At 45.0% G+C, this 15,025-nt stretch overlaps 1 protein-coding gene across 5 annotated transcripts in view; it reads left to right on the plus strand.

The window, feature by feature from the left end:
* The window catches only part of PAK5 (p21 (RAC1) activated kinase 5), a 121,887-nt gene that overhangs the window by 45,933 nt on the left and 60,929 nt on the right, over positions 1-15,025 (plus strand). Inside the window, exon 2 of one of the 5 annotated variants that reach the window (XM_017745254.1) lies at positions 1,388-1,509. The exons of the other annotated variants lie outside the window; for them this stretch is intronic. The gene's annotated coding sequence lies outside the window, so the exon portion shown is untranslated. The remainder of the gene's footprint in view (positions 1-1,387; positions 1,510-15,025) is intronic. 5 annotated transcript variants of the gene reach the window in all.

Genomic DNA, 15,025 nt, shown 5'->3' on the forward strand with positions numbered 1-15,025 from the left:
TTACAAAAAACAAGTGCTCGATGATTGAGACTGTTATCTTAGCTTTTACCAAAGACATTGTAAGGATGCCAGGTGGGAAAGTGAAGCCTGCCAAAATCAAAAAGTAGCACTGGAAGTTGCTGACTTTTAATTTTGTGCCTTTGCATATATAGGCAGCTCTAATTATGTGTGTTGTTTCATACACATGATTGAACAGCAGTTGTTTCTGCATTTATTATGTCTCATTACCTGCTGGTGCAAACTGTGAGTGCCTTGGCTGGGCAAGGCAGGAGTCCCCAGACCACAGAGTGTTCTTACAGGAAGGGCTCCTGGATCTATCAGCTCCCACAGTTAAGTCTTTCCCCTTTTTCAGGTTTCTGAAAGCCGTGCTGGAAGATATGGTGATGTTTTAGTTCTTTTGGTGCAGTTTGAAAAGCAGAAGCTGTAGTAGAGCTTGGTACTTGGCTGGGGACACCCAGTGCATTATCTTGTAACTCTGTATTGACCCCAGTTCTCCAAACACTTTTCTTGAATTTCGGACCTCAGGAGACCACTGGATAGTGGGACGAGGGCCTGAAAATTTTCTCATACATTTGAGAAAGATGGTGGGATGGACACATCTTGGTTTTGAGTTTCATCCATGGGATGAGTGTTGATTCAATGTCTGGCTGGGTCTCAGTTTGCTTCTATGATGTACCTGGCAGTTCCAAAATTCCCTGAACTTTTCTCTTACATTTCTCTCTTATGTTTCTCTCTTCTAATGTTTTTGAATTTTGCTGCTTTATATAGGCTCCTTTTCCTCCCCCTCTCACCACTTGCTGCTGCTTCTCCTCCGCCCCAGTTACTAAAATCTCCTCTCCCCAATGCGTCACCTTCGTCAGCAGTGCTCTCATCATCTGCGGGCTGAAAGCAGAGCACACTGGGGGAAGAAGAAATGACCCCGAACCCTCCTTAAGTTTTCAAGTGGATGGAAGTTCTTTGCCGATCAAAGGTGGCACGCAGGAGTCTCTTCTCTTTGCTTCCTCCATCCTTTTTGTGGCAGCTTTCTCCCTGTTCCTGGCTGGGTGCATCCCTCAGGCTCTGCAGGGCCTCTGCTAAAACGAGAGCGGCTTTGCATTTCCAGATAAAAAGCACTGCTGAGTACCTTGGTATGTAAATACCAACTGCAAAATTCCTGAAGTCAGGGTGGTAGGTGCTTTCAGGAAGATGGGAACCCTTTTGGTAGGGAGAGAAGAGCTAGGGACAGCAAGGAATTTTGGAAAGGGGTAAAACAGAGAGAGGAGAAATGCTCGATGATAAAGCTCAGCTGAATCAGCTTCGTGAGAAAAAGTCATTTTGATTGCTGCAGTCATCAAACCATGACTCTGAGAAATGTTATGAATAGCACTTACATGTAGAAAGTTTGTAGGTGGGTGAAGAACGGATCCTGTGCCTCCCCCTGGACGTTCTGAAGCCGCAGCCGGACAAAGGCCCGAGCAACCTGCCCTGGTCCTCCTGCAACCCATGAGCACAGAAGCCCCTCCAGCCAGGGTGAGTCTGACATTGGTCTGTGTTTGGAGAGACGATCAAAACAAAAATATTTGGGTCATTGCCAAGTGGAAGTATTAGGAGTGACATGGCAAATTTGTTTTAACGTAATCTGGACTTAATCACCAGTTTAGACTGTACTGGAGGCTTTCAGCTCCAGTAAGGGGTTGATTAGATAAATATATTTATTTCCCTGCTATTCATTTTCCATGGATGAACATACTGGGGTAACTTAAAAGCATGTAGCAAGGAAGAAACAAAAAAAAAAAAGGGACAAATTAAGTGACTGCTGCCAGATTAATTATTCTGTTGCATTTCAACTAATATTTTTAAACCTACAACTTTGAAAGGGAATGTTCAAAATTATCTTTGCAATGACCATCTTTCCATCTAATTTAAAGTCATTCAGCTTTACAAGAAGCAATTATGCTGCACACTAACAAATGAAAAGACATGGCAACATCAGAAAAACTGATTATTCAAGCAATCTTTCTTACATAAAATAGCCAGCTAATCTCCCAGCTTCAGTCCTTGAGTGCTATTGCAAATACCCTCCTGAAAGAGAACTTCATTCTCGGCACACTGGCAGTCTGCCTCTCATCCCTGATGGCTCCCTGTGTAGTCAGTCATGGTTTGGGGGTTAAGAAATTGTATTCTCTTTTGTTTCAGTATCTCTTCTTGCACTCAGTGCAGTTTTTTTCCTTGTGACCAATGAAAGTGAAGTGCAGGGAATGAGGTTTGTGTCCTTCTTAGAAAAATAAGGAAATCTCCAGACTTGCAGCTCTTCTGCTGCTTAGGCCATCACCCTTGATGCCATCTGAGCTTGTGGAGGAATCTAAATGTTTTGTAAGTCTAGTCTAACTAGTGTAGTGTTGCACTTGAAGTGGTTATTGTTAGCTTAACTCTACTTTTTATAGAAAAAGAAAAAGAAAATAGAAAGTCCTGCTGCAGAAGAACTCTTCACAATAAGTTGTTGCTAAACACCTAAAATCCCAATATCCATGCCTTTCTTTTCTCACCCTTCCCCTGCTCCCTGGGAGAAACCAGCGTGGAGTAGGGGTCAGTCATCTACCCCTTATCCAAGTCACTGATGAAGAAGTTAAAGAATAGTGGGCCCAGTATAGGACCCTGGGGGGACACCATTAGTGACAGGCCTCCAACCTAGACCCTGTGCCACTGATTACCATCCTCTGGGTTCTGCTGTTCAGTCAGTTCTCAATCCACCTCACTGTCCACTCAAAGCTCCCTTTAGCCTTACTGACCCTTCTATAAATGCAAAAATGCCTTTTCTGCAATAAAACATTTCTACTTCCTGATTGCTCTTAATATTAAAAACATCTACAGAAAAAAGTCAGTGAGTCATCTGTGTCCTGTGCTGCCTTCAGGAGGGGTATGATGCTGATGGAGGCTTTTATTTTTCCTGCTGGTAGAAGCAGGAGGTGGAGGTTGGTGGTTTCTTCCACTCTACTTTAAGATCCACTTGGGATAATAAATATGTTTTCCAGCATGCTTTTACATGTTCTTTCTTAAAGTCAGTGTCTGCACATTGTAGCTGTCTTTGTTGTACATGGAGCATCTTAAATGCATCAGATACTTGCTCCTAATTCTGTTAGCCCTAAACTGGTTTTGTCAATGTCTGCATTTCTGTGGCTGTGGGTGAGATTTTTTTGGGTGTGTCCAGGACTATCCTGTGCCCCCCTCCTGTCTTCCCACACCAGCACCCCTCTCTGTGAGGTCTGTGCCCCTGCTTGGGAGTGCCCTCCTCTGTCATTCTGTGCTCCACCCAATGGCACTGGGATCATCCATATTTCATTCTCCACAGAATGCCTGCCTGTTATTACTCTCTGTGCAAGCCTTACAGTTATGTACAAGGATAAGGCACCTGGCCAATAGAAAATTGCTGGTACAGCTAAACAAGCTGCAGCAAAGCCCCAGGGAGGCGCAGCCTGAGCCTGACCCTCGGCCGAGGGTTCAGCGCGTCTGAATCATCCGGTTATTTGCTGGTTTTGTTCTCCCTTTCCATCTCATAACACTTCTTATTTTTATATTTTCATCTTAATTATTGCAGAACATAAGGCTGATGTTTACAGGGAACTGTTCATACGGCTTTCAAGACTTCTTTCCTGATCTCCAAGTTATTTGAAGGATTGTTGTGTTTGCAGAGTGAACATTGCTATCCCTGCCCTAGGAGTGGCTTTGTGTTTCCCAGCACTGAATTTAAATTGACATTTTAAAAGCAATTTTGTCTGAGCTTCAGTCACTTCCAGTGTCAGAAAGTTCAGGCACTACAGCCACAGGCCATCAAGATCATCACTCAGTCACAGGGAGTCATTGGGGTTTTCTGTCCTGCTGTCCGTGAAGGAAGAGGTGGATCGGATCACAGCCGCTGCTCAGCCGGCTGAGCTGGCACGTCTCTGCCGTGCTGCCTGGAATTGGGAATGATGTTGCAACTCACTGGGGTTATGCTGGTACCATTAGCTCACTTACCTCTCCAGCTCTGAGTTGTCTTTGACAGCCAGCTCTGTCCCTGCTCTGTGTTTCTGTATGATCACAGTGTTGTTAATCTTTCCTCTGAAAACGTTGGGCGGTACTTCTTTATCTGTAGCCAGTTGTAGCAGTAAGCTGCTCTTCAACATTCCTGATCATCTCTGGGGTTTGGGGTGGTCTGCCATTTGTCTAAAAATAGGTATCTATTCAACCTTTGTCTGCTGTACTATTTCCATGTACCCCTCTTCAGTGGGATTTGCAAAAGACTGTCTCTTTTTAGAAATCTTGCTAAATTCTTTTCTTTGAAATTGCAGAATTTTACAGCTTCCACCCCCAGAAGTAATGTTGCCCTGAGATATGCTTTCTGACTTGCCTTCTTTCCTGCTCTTAACACTTCCCTGTATTAATTTGCATTTTCCAAGACAGAAGCTTGGCCCCAGTTTCCTTAGGGTATGCTGCCCTTCCTTGGCAAGGCTTGATCTGCCCCAGGATTCTGCTTGAGTCTCTTCTGCTCTGAACTTCTTCACTCATCTATGTTTTGAGCATTTCAGAGAATTTTACTGTGGTGGATGAGCAGGAAACATGGAAAACAGCCCAAATCACATGTCAGCCCTAAATTCTGCCTGCAGGCTCCTCTCCCTCTTTATACTGCTGCTGCTGGGTGGACTGTAGCTACCGAATCCCTCTGTGGCATTTTCCAAATGTGATGTATCCCAAAGGATGCAGAAGACTGTCCCACATTAACATTGAGTTTTCTGAGGCTCATCTATTCAGGATATGTTCAAGCAAATGGAGTATTCATTATTCTAGATAAAATTAAGGGGGAGGAGGGAGTGGTTTCACATTTTGAAAGCAAACATTTAAAACAGATGCAGCCTGCTGCAAGGAAGGATCACATTGAACTGCATGACTTTTTAAAAGGAAAGAACATCCATTTTACTCAAGTCCTCAATATGAAAGATTAGGAGTTAAGAGACATTTTTCGCCCACTTTGAAAGTAAATGTATTTTAAATTTAATTCTTTGGTGCAGCTGCTGCTTTCTCTCTCTGGAAAGCCTTCCTTGTGCTTTGAGCGATGTAAAGATGTGGGCTGGGTGCTAATCCTGTTTAAGATTCCAAACTTCCTTTCCACTCTTCAGAGATTTTCCCACCACCACCTTCCAGATAAATGTAGAACTGTCTTTTATTTTAACACAGCACTGGTTTAGGGAGATTTGTTGGAGATTCATCGTTTCAGTGCAAGGAAAAGTATGATTGTGAAGGTTTCATGTTGTTTTGGAATAGATGTAATCAATGTAAGATGGTATGAAATCATCTGGTTTCTTTTTTTTCCTCCAGTATAAATATGTAGTGCTGCCTGCACTTAAAAAAAAAAAAAAAAATCCAGAACAACCCAGGACCTGTGAGAGAGTCCCATGGTCTGACGGTGCTGCTGGGGCAGCCAGGAGCTGTGGCAGGATGCTGCTATTACTGCTCATCACTGATGGGTATTGTTGGAGTTACTGCTCCAGTTACCACTCACTTGGGGCTGCAGAATCACCCTGCGGGATGGCTTAGTCTGAAGATGCTGGCAAGTTAGGGATGCCAAAATTCTGGGGAATCTGGTGTTCCCTGAGCTCTGTTACCACCCATGGACTGCAGGAGGAATTGCTGAGGGCGCATGACACCAAGTATCAGCACTGAGAGAGTCTGGCTGAAACAGCAGCGGGATTTTGCTGTCTCATTACCCTTGCTGTCCTGATCCAGTCTGCCCCAGGGACTTCCCTCTCCTAACTCCAGGTAGAGCCTCCTCCTTTCCTCCTTCCTCCTCTCCTGAAGAAAGGGAGCTTTTGTTGATCAAGTGCGCTGATCTAGAGCTTATTAATGCTGTTGTACCATTCTGAATACATCAGCTGTGCCCATAATAGTCTGAAACCATTATTCTCTAGAAGTGATCTTCCTATCTTCCTTTATTATTGTTATTATTATTATTAATTTTATACAGCCAGCACTGCAGTCTGAGCACTTTTCCAATAGTAACTTGTATTTAGTGACTTAGTAAGGTTTATCCAAGTCACAGATTCCCAGCAGATGTTCTGGGTTTGTTTCTTATTTAAAAACATCATCTAAATTCAAATCAGGAATTAACACAGTTCTGCAAATGACATTCACCCCTCTGCAGAAGGACCAGCATTAATCCTGTGTGCAGCAGCAATGGTATTTCAAGCTTTGTTTGAGGGCTTTAGTGGGCTTAAATCAGCCTTAGGCAAAGCACAAGCGTCTGCAATAGTTAGACAGGACTAACACTGCCTACTTTGGGCACTGAGTTTAAACACGTGTCAGAGGGGCTGTGTCAGGACGTGGGCTCCCTTTATAGACAGGGGAGAAGACAAGGTGCTCCACAAAACCTTCCTGCACCACTTGGTACTGGAGTTAGTGGTTACAGACAAAATCTTCATACAGTCCTGTTCCTAAACCATTTGCCCTACTGCTGGAATCTTGGTCTTTGCAGGGAGAGGGGCAAGGTCCCTGTTTCAGAGCTTTAAGGGAACCAGTGGGGTGCTGGCAGAACCAGCAGGATCTTTCTTTAGGGGCACTTCCAGCTTCTGCTGAGATTCAGTTCTGGTTGATCTGGTTCTTGTAGGGCTCTCTGGAAATCCCCACTGTGATATATTAATATATTTATATGTTAATATATTTGCCTCCTTACTGGTTGTCATCAGCAGTCCATGCTCTTGGAGTTCCCAGAGCTCCCACAAAACCCGTTGTGTTGGGCCAGTGGGTGGGTTGGAGAGCTTCCATCCATCCATCCCTTCTTCCCTCCCTCCTGTGCCTCTCTAGGGTTGAGCCTGCCCTTGGCATAGGAATTGTGAAGTGGGGCTCCAGGTACAAGAGGAGTGTGATACACTCGCTCCTCCAACATCCTGCTGCTCAGAAAAACATAAACCCAAAGCAGATGTGTCATTAAATCATTTTGAATCATTGCAAACATTGCAGGAGTTCAGTACAAGCATCCATAGCTTTAAGCCACCTCCGCAAAGTGCCTTGTTTCTGTCATAAAATTTGGATGAACTACACTGGGTAAACTGTTTTACTGTTACCTGATAGCCACCTACCTTTTAGAGCTGAGACTTGCTGAGGGAAGATAAAAATAGATTTCAGTGCGTTCTGAGAGCTCGATGTGATTTCTTGGTTCCATAAAGCTGCTGCCCAGTGTAGGAAAATACCTCCCTTTAATTCAGAGACCAGGCAAAGGAAGCTGTCTGACCAGGATCTGAGATGGAAGTATATGATAATTTAATCACTGGTTAGTTGGTGATAATGAGCAAGTATTTTACAAAATGAGCTCTTAAAGGGAATCTCTAAACATAGATCCTGGTGCTGCAGTGCTGGAGCTGAGCACAGAGTGTGGCCCTGCTGTTCCCAAGAAAGGCTCAGCAGATCAGTGTTCCTTTGCAGCCAGGCATTGGTGGCAAACCTGCTGCCCAAATTACCAAGCAACACGTGTGCCAAGGCCGGGGGGAGGACAGAGCTCCGAGGGTTTCTTAACTCAAAACTGAGTTAAGTTAACTTTGCTGAGCTTTTCCAGCAAGGATATGTTCCCCTTTAATTGCTGGACTTCTGAGAACGGCTTGACAGAAGAGCAGCCAAACAATCTTGTTTTCCTTTGTTAGCTATTTTTATTTTACCTGGATCATTATTTATCAAAGAGCACTGCTATCACTTGAAATAAACATGTTTAAACATTAATAAGTAGCTTAAGAGATGCTCTTTATGATCCTGTCTGGGAAAACATCGTCTGATTTTTGGAGGAGAAAAAATTCAGTGCCAATGTTTTTTCCCTCATGTGTTTTAATATCCCTCAGTAATTACTTTGCAAATGGGAAAGCAAAGAAGGGAAATTGCTGGAATCAACTGCCCTTAACACTGCCTTGACAAAAGCCTGACCAAGCCAACAGTGTGAGGAGGGGTTTGTGAGGGTACCTGGGTCTGCACACTCTTCTGTATTATCTGTTATAATTTCAGCTGCATTGAAAGCCTCAAACAAAATCAGAACGTCTTGATGCTACTCATATTTCCAAACTTCTTGGAAAACTGGCTGTCAAAAGGAAGATTTATTCCATTTCCTTGTGGCTGAGCAAGTTGCACTACATAAGTGCTGCTCCCTGTCCATGTGAGATGCTGGGTGAGTGGCTTCACAGTGATTCAGAAAGTCAAGCCAGAAGGGATTGTTGAGTCATCCTTGTCCTCACTCTGGTGTTCCATGAGCTGCTCTGTTTCCACCTGCTCATCTCAGCACAGGGCACGCAGTGTCTGACTGCACTTCGCTCTGCAGGAAGAGATCCAGGCTTCGCACGGCATCTCCAAGAATTTAAGCGTTTTCTGCTCTATTTCATAGCTTGTTTGAGAGTTTAATGATTCATGCTGTAAAAATACTTTCCTTGTTGGCTTTTCCCTGTCTTCAGCTTCCAGCCAGTGATTTCTTTTATTTGTTACTGCAGAGATAACAAAGCCTTTTTCTGGCGCTGTGTTTTCCTTTGTGAAGGGGGTTTTACGCTATAATCAAGTTACCTCTCAGACAAGCTGAACAGATTGAGCTCCACATTTCTCATTAAAAGACTTTTTTCTCCCACCAGTAATTTTTAGTGCATCCTTCTCAGTTTTTAACATCATCGTGCCAAGGTTGACCCCAAAGCTCTTCCAGGATCCATCCCATCAACTGTGACATATGGGGTTGAAGTTGCCTTCTGGCTTGCACGTGTTGCATTTCCAGTTTATGTGGACATGGCCCAAGTGGAATACCCCATCACACAGGGAGGTTGTGCTCTGGTCTCCTGGATATTTTTACAGAGACATTTTGTTGCTGGCTGCTGTGACCAGTTCTGTAGGTACATCCACAGTTCTTGTGGTGCCAAAGAGTTTTTGTGTTTTCCTTGATTTTTTTTGCGATTAAAAGAGGAAAAAAGTTTCACAGTGCAGAGCTGTTCCTGGAGAAAGATGAGTTACTGACTTAATAAACACAGGTATTCCCAGTGCTTTCTTATTTGTTGGTTTTCTGGTTTGGCAGCTAAGCTAAAGTTCAATTAAGTGTCTCTAACCTTGCTGCAGGGAGAGCTGGGGAACCATTTGTTATTTTAAATCTCTTTACTTTTCAATTGTCAAATTCAATTAAGGGAGAATTTATGCTTTCATAGGAAAAGGGCAGCAGCTATAGAAAACGACCGGAGTTGTTCCAGGATCTGTTGAGGGATTTCATGCTTTCAGCAGAGCCATCTTCAGAGGTTTTGGCAGTAACTTCAGAGTTGTGGCAAATAAGTATTTGCTTATCTTAACATTTGGGGAGTTTAATGTGCATGTTTTCATGCTTTGCAGCCAGGCTGCAACCGCAGAGGGCAGAGCTCAGCAACATCCACCTTTAACCACTGCTTTTAGCCTGCTTGCAGAAAGTTTGTTTGCACAGGCTGCACCTTGCCCCAAAACTGTTGAAATCAAAAGTGATGTTTCCAGGGAACCCAGACACGTATGTAGGGATTTTGCAGTTGGTTTTGTTTTAATTTCACTGCATCCCAGAAACATTTCTTTCCTTCAAAACCTCATTTCTGATTATTCTCCTGTTTTTGGGAAGAGGGAGAAAAAGGCTTATTGGGCGCTTGTACAATATCGTATGTAAAGACTGTGGGGTGCTTCAGTCGCATGGGTTCTGTGGCAGTCTGAGATTGGTGTTCTCATGGGCTTTGTCAGTGGTGTAAAACCAAGTTGCAGATGTTTCTTGAGTTCACCTGAAGCCACCTCCTAACCAGGGACTCGGGCATTTGTGTTGAGCTGCTGCACATCCAGTGCCTGGATTCAGAGAAGGAGACTTCTGGTGTAAAATACTGTTCTCAGGCTGTCAGGATATTCTGCTGTGTAACCTGGTGAGGTTTCTTTATACCCCTTTGCAGTAAACTTTGAGCTTTTCAGTAGTCTCAGAGCAAATGCTCTTTCTTTTGCTGTCTTGTCCCCTCTCCCCCTCCACCTAATGGTAAAAAGTATTTTCAAGTGCTATTTCACATAAATCTGGGAGGCTGAGTGACTTAGAAGCCAGCTGGGAAGCTGAATGTGTCATCTCTGGAGTAAAACATAGATTTGGGGAGTTTTCATGGGTTTTTTTTCCCAGTGTTGCCATTTCTGGTGGGCCAGCAGATGGAACTGCCCACGAGGCTGTATTTATCCCTGCAAAGCCAGCTGCTGCAAAATGCTGGGGCGAGGGTTGCTTTGACTCCTGTGCTTTGAAGAAGCTTGTTATTATAATGAGAATAATGTCCCTCTGTTTGGCTTAGCAACGTGCTGCAAATCACTATTTGTTCTTGAGCTTGTGTATAAATCCCACTTAGTTAATTTAGGCCAAAGCTGCAAGTCTGTTTTTGTTCCTATGAAAAAAGAAAAGGATCAGAGCAATTTGGGGGCAAACATGATTTCTGAGATATCATCTGGTGAGATATCATCTGCTAAGGTATCTGGTGGCATCCTGGAAATTAAAGGGGTTTTCCCACTGGTGTGGATGTGATGCCATACCCTGCATTCTCCATAAAAGCACAAATGTGGTCATTACGGTGAGTGGCAATTGGCGTTTAGGCATTTGTCACTCATCCTGAGCGGTCTTGGAAAGGCAACAGCCAAGAAACATGGGGCCAAGAGCACCATAAGCTAAGAAACAGCCAAAATAGCGTTAAAACTTTTGATATTCAGGATAAAGAAATGCAAAATCGTAGCACCAGTGGGTTCGCTGTGCAGGTAGAAGAAGAAAGCTAGGATAGTAATAATAAAATAAGTACTTCTGGAAGCTCAGGAAGGCAGAAGCAGGAGGAGTGTTAAGTGCTGGGTGAAGCCCACAGCATCCATGTGGGAGCTGCCAGCAGCACAGCGGGCGCTGGGCAGTGGCTGCTGCCCAGGGACTCTGTAAATCCTGTGGAAATGAATATTTAATAGAGAAATAAAGTGATTATATGTATGTGTAAATGCTGTTTTTATCTCCCTGCTGCCCTATAAATGGCTGGTAGCTATCAGCCCAGGAGGGCTGCAATAATTATGGCTTCACTGACTCGGCTGATAAAAAATCAATTCCATTGGGATGGTCTTATGCTTTCCTTAATGGGAGGCACTGGAAGCACTAGCCCTATTTTAAGTATGCACCTACAAGAAAAAGGGACTTGCTTGAAATCCAGCTTTCCCCAAAACTGGAAAATTCTGCAAATACTGCTTAGCTGTCTCTTCCTTGGCAGCCTGGGGACACACAGCACTCTCTAAGAGCAGTCGCTTTTCCTGGCGTTCCCAGACGTTTTCCCAGCTGACCATGTTTGGTTTGGTTCGGTTTTACCTTGGCTTGTTTGGTTTTTTCCCCCCAGAGGAAAACTCCAAACTTTTTGCCTGATTTGCATTGTTTCTGTCAGTATTTCACAAGAAAAGGTTTCTGTTTCTATAGGAGTGCAAGGGAGACAGGTGGAAACCAAGACTTCAGACTGAGCCAAGCACAACATTATTTGTGGATGGATAGACCCATCCTCGGTCTCTGCTTGGGAGCTGATGCTGGGGCTGAACTGAGATTGGTAACATCTGAAGTCTTCAGAAAATGCTTTTATAGCAACTTCCCCTGTGTTGTCTTGTTTCCTAGGGGCAATTTGTAATTTGTTCACTAATAGACTCTCTTATTTAGACAAATTAGACCTTTTTAACACCATTTGTATTAGCTGGTTTTGACTGCACTGTGTTAATTACAACAGGGATGGGGACATAGTAATTGTAGAGAATTGTTCTCTAATTTGGGGAAAACAGGCAACGCTCCGTGCCCAGCTTCCAGTTTGTTTTCACTGTGTTTCAACATGGTACTTAAACCATTAACATAATCTTGGGGTGGCTGTAAATATGTGAATAACTGGGTAGGAAGGAGTCATAGAACAGTGCAAAAATAGCACCAGGGAGTGCAAACTTGGTTCTATAAACAAAATAAGACCAGGAGGAGGAGGGAAATGAGATGCCAGTGGTGCTGCATCCTGAAGCCAGCATGGATGGTTATTGTGGCTTATATGGAGTGCAGGTGGGGACTGGGTAATGCCATCGCATATTGCAGTGGTCTTCATCTTCGCAGTGGAAATTGGGGGGTTATTGCCTGTTTCAGTTGTCCAGGAGATCACTGAAGGCTTTGAGGAAGACCCAGCCAAGGTTCATCAGGCACCACCACCTCAGGGATACATCTCCCAGGTCGAAGCTTTGGTCCCCAGCAGGATCCTCTGTTTACCTTCACTTAATTCCATGGCTCTCATCTCGTTCCCTCCGTGCTGTGTGGAAGAGGAGAGCAGAGAGCCATCTCCCTGCTGAAGCTGAGAACACCCAGCCCTGCTGGAGAGAGGGAGCCCTCCCAGGGCACCTGATCCCAAGCCCTGATGGAAAGGACAGTGCTGCTCATGTGCAGGGGGACTGGGGTAAACAGTGTGCATCAGGACATTGGTTTCTCAGAGCTTGACTGTATTATTCTGTGTTTTAACATCTCTCTGGTGCTACTAAATCAATAAGTCTCCAATGCTGAAAGAATATAAAATACTGGCAGGGTAACAAAGCATATTCCTCTTTAGTGCAGAAATCTGGAATTTTGGCATCCCCAACATGTTGAGGGTGTTTGAGCCTTCTCTCAATCCATAGGAACTTCTTGGCTACAGAATCACCTTTTAAAATTTTTAATACTTTTCCTACTATTTTCTGGCTTAACAGAATCACAGAATCATCAATGTTGGAAGAGACCTTTGAGATCACTCGTCTAGTCCAAACATTCACCTAACACCACCATAATCAGACCCTAACCACCAGACATACCCAGATGCTTCTTGAATACTTCCAAAGGCAGTAACTACCACATCAACTTCTTCCAATGCCTGACCACTGTTCTAGTGAAAACATTTTTTCTAATGTCTAATCTGAATCTCCCCTGGCACAATATAACGCCATTTCTTCTCATCCTTTCTCGTCAGGCGTGGCAGGAGAGACTGATGCTACCTCACTACAACCTCTGTTTAGGTAGCTGTAGAGAGGAATGAGGCCCCTCCCCAAGCACCCTCTTCCCCAGACTAAACAACCCCAGTTACCTCGACCCCTCATCACAGGAGATGTTTTCTAGACCTTTCTCCAGGGTTTTACTTCTCTGCACTTGCTCCAGCACCTCCATGTCTTTTTTGAATTGAGGAGCCCAAAAACTGAGCACAGGATTTGAGATGTGACCTCACCAGTGCTGAGTACAGGGGGACAGTCGCTTCCCAGTCTTGCTGGCCACACTATTCTTGAGAGGGGCCAGGATTCCTTTGGCCTTTTTGCCCATCTGGGCTCATATCTAGCTGCCTATCAAGCTGCACTCCCAGGTCCCTTTGTGCTTGGGTGCTCTCCAGCCATTCTTCCCCAGCCCATAGTGCCACATGGGGTTGTTGTGACCCAGGTGCAGGACCTGGCACTTGGCCTTGTTGAACCTCACACAGTTGTCTTCAACCCATTGATCCAGTCTGTTTAAACCTGCTTGATTTAAAGTTGTGGAGATCCCCGCAGCCCGGCCTGACACCTTTCCCCACATCTTAAAATGTTTTAATTGTGCTCCTCTGCAAGCCCTGTGCAGGTTATGTAGTGAAAGGGTTCCTTCACTGCTGCTCAGACAGAGGTGGTGATCCCCTTACTTGCCCTGCACCCATGTCTTGAAACCATCTTACCAGACTGTATCATGGCACTTTAGAAAGTCATATCTCTTTTTAGCCTGACTTCCTAAGGAGGCTTAAGTGCTCAGTGCTCTGTTTATATCCTCATCCCTCCCTTGGAGAACTTTTGAACCCGTGGGCCCTGATCAGCCAAATTTATCAGCTGAAAGTGTTGATGGTAGTAAGGCTGTAAGGGTTTTTTTTGGAGATAGATAAAATGGTGACACTGAAAAAAAGCACTTCTGTGTCAGCTCATGGCTGATCAGACATGAATTCCGCGGGAGGGGCTTGCAGGCACCCAGGCACACAGCAGCCGTGGGAATTGCTGCTTTTGCAGAGCCACAGCAGGAGCAGCTCCTGCTGCAGAGGTGCCTTGGCAGTGTTGGGGCTCACAGGGCCCCCCCATTCCTCTTTCGGTGGGGCTCAGCCATGTGAGAGGCTGTTTGGCTGTAAATACCTGCCTGTGGTGGAGGGGACATCACCACAGGAAAGGGGCTTTGCAGTGTCACAAAATTTGGCAATGTTAGGGAGGAACAGAGAAAAACTTGCATTTTCATTTTTGCACTGTGAGCATACAGTGAGAAATCATGAGGGTCACAATAGTTCGGCTTTTTTTTTGAAGCTCTGTGTCTTGGAATGAAGTGATAGGGAATCTCTGATTTTGGGGTTTCATAATGGCTTTATGCACTTCTGGCACTGGAGAAAATGTTGAATGAAGCCAAGCCACAGGGTCAGGCTAGGGAAAGCTGATTCAAGCTGTATCTAGTCATGCATGAGTGTATGTACCTACATGTATGTGCTGTTACGTGTGTGTATAGGTATTTATTTGTGGGCACGTGGGCTGATGTACTGTGTGCTTCTGATGGCAGGGTGAGAGTCAGTATTTTAATTTCAAGACTGAGAATACAGCGCTAAAAGAACCCCCCCGTGGAGCCTTATCCTGGGGGGCAGATGAGTAAGTCTGACAGCTAAACTAGATCTTGTCACCATCCAAAACCTGTGAGGTCCTTCATGCTTTGCGCCTTTTTCCTGAGGACACACGGGATGATTCCCCGCGGGCTCACCTGACCCGAGTTCAAAACAAACACACACCCCCGGCTCGTATCTCAGGAGCACGGAGCTCGTGTAAACTGAGCGCTCTCAGCAGCAGCCTCAATGAACTAAATCCTTCCCAGGGAGCAGGAGATAATCGCAGGAGGAGGCTCCGTTTCCCCCGCTGCGCATCTGTCAGGCAGCTCCCGCAGGGAGGGTGGGAAGCGGCTCTGCCGGCGGAGCCCCGTGGGGACCAGATGGGTGGGGATTAAATCTGCCCTGGTGGGGGGGGTTGGGAGCGGCGCTGCCGG

Source organism: Corvus brachyrhynchos, unplaced genomic scaffold (genome assembly GCF_000691975.1).
Source record: "Corvus brachyrhynchos isolate BGI_N302 unplaced genomic scaffold, ASM69197v1 scaffold69, whole genome shotgun sequence".
In the NCBI taxonomy this organism is placed as follows: domain Eukaryota; kingdom Metazoa; phylum Chordata; class Aves; order Passeriformes; family Corvidae; genus Corvus; species Corvus brachyrhynchos.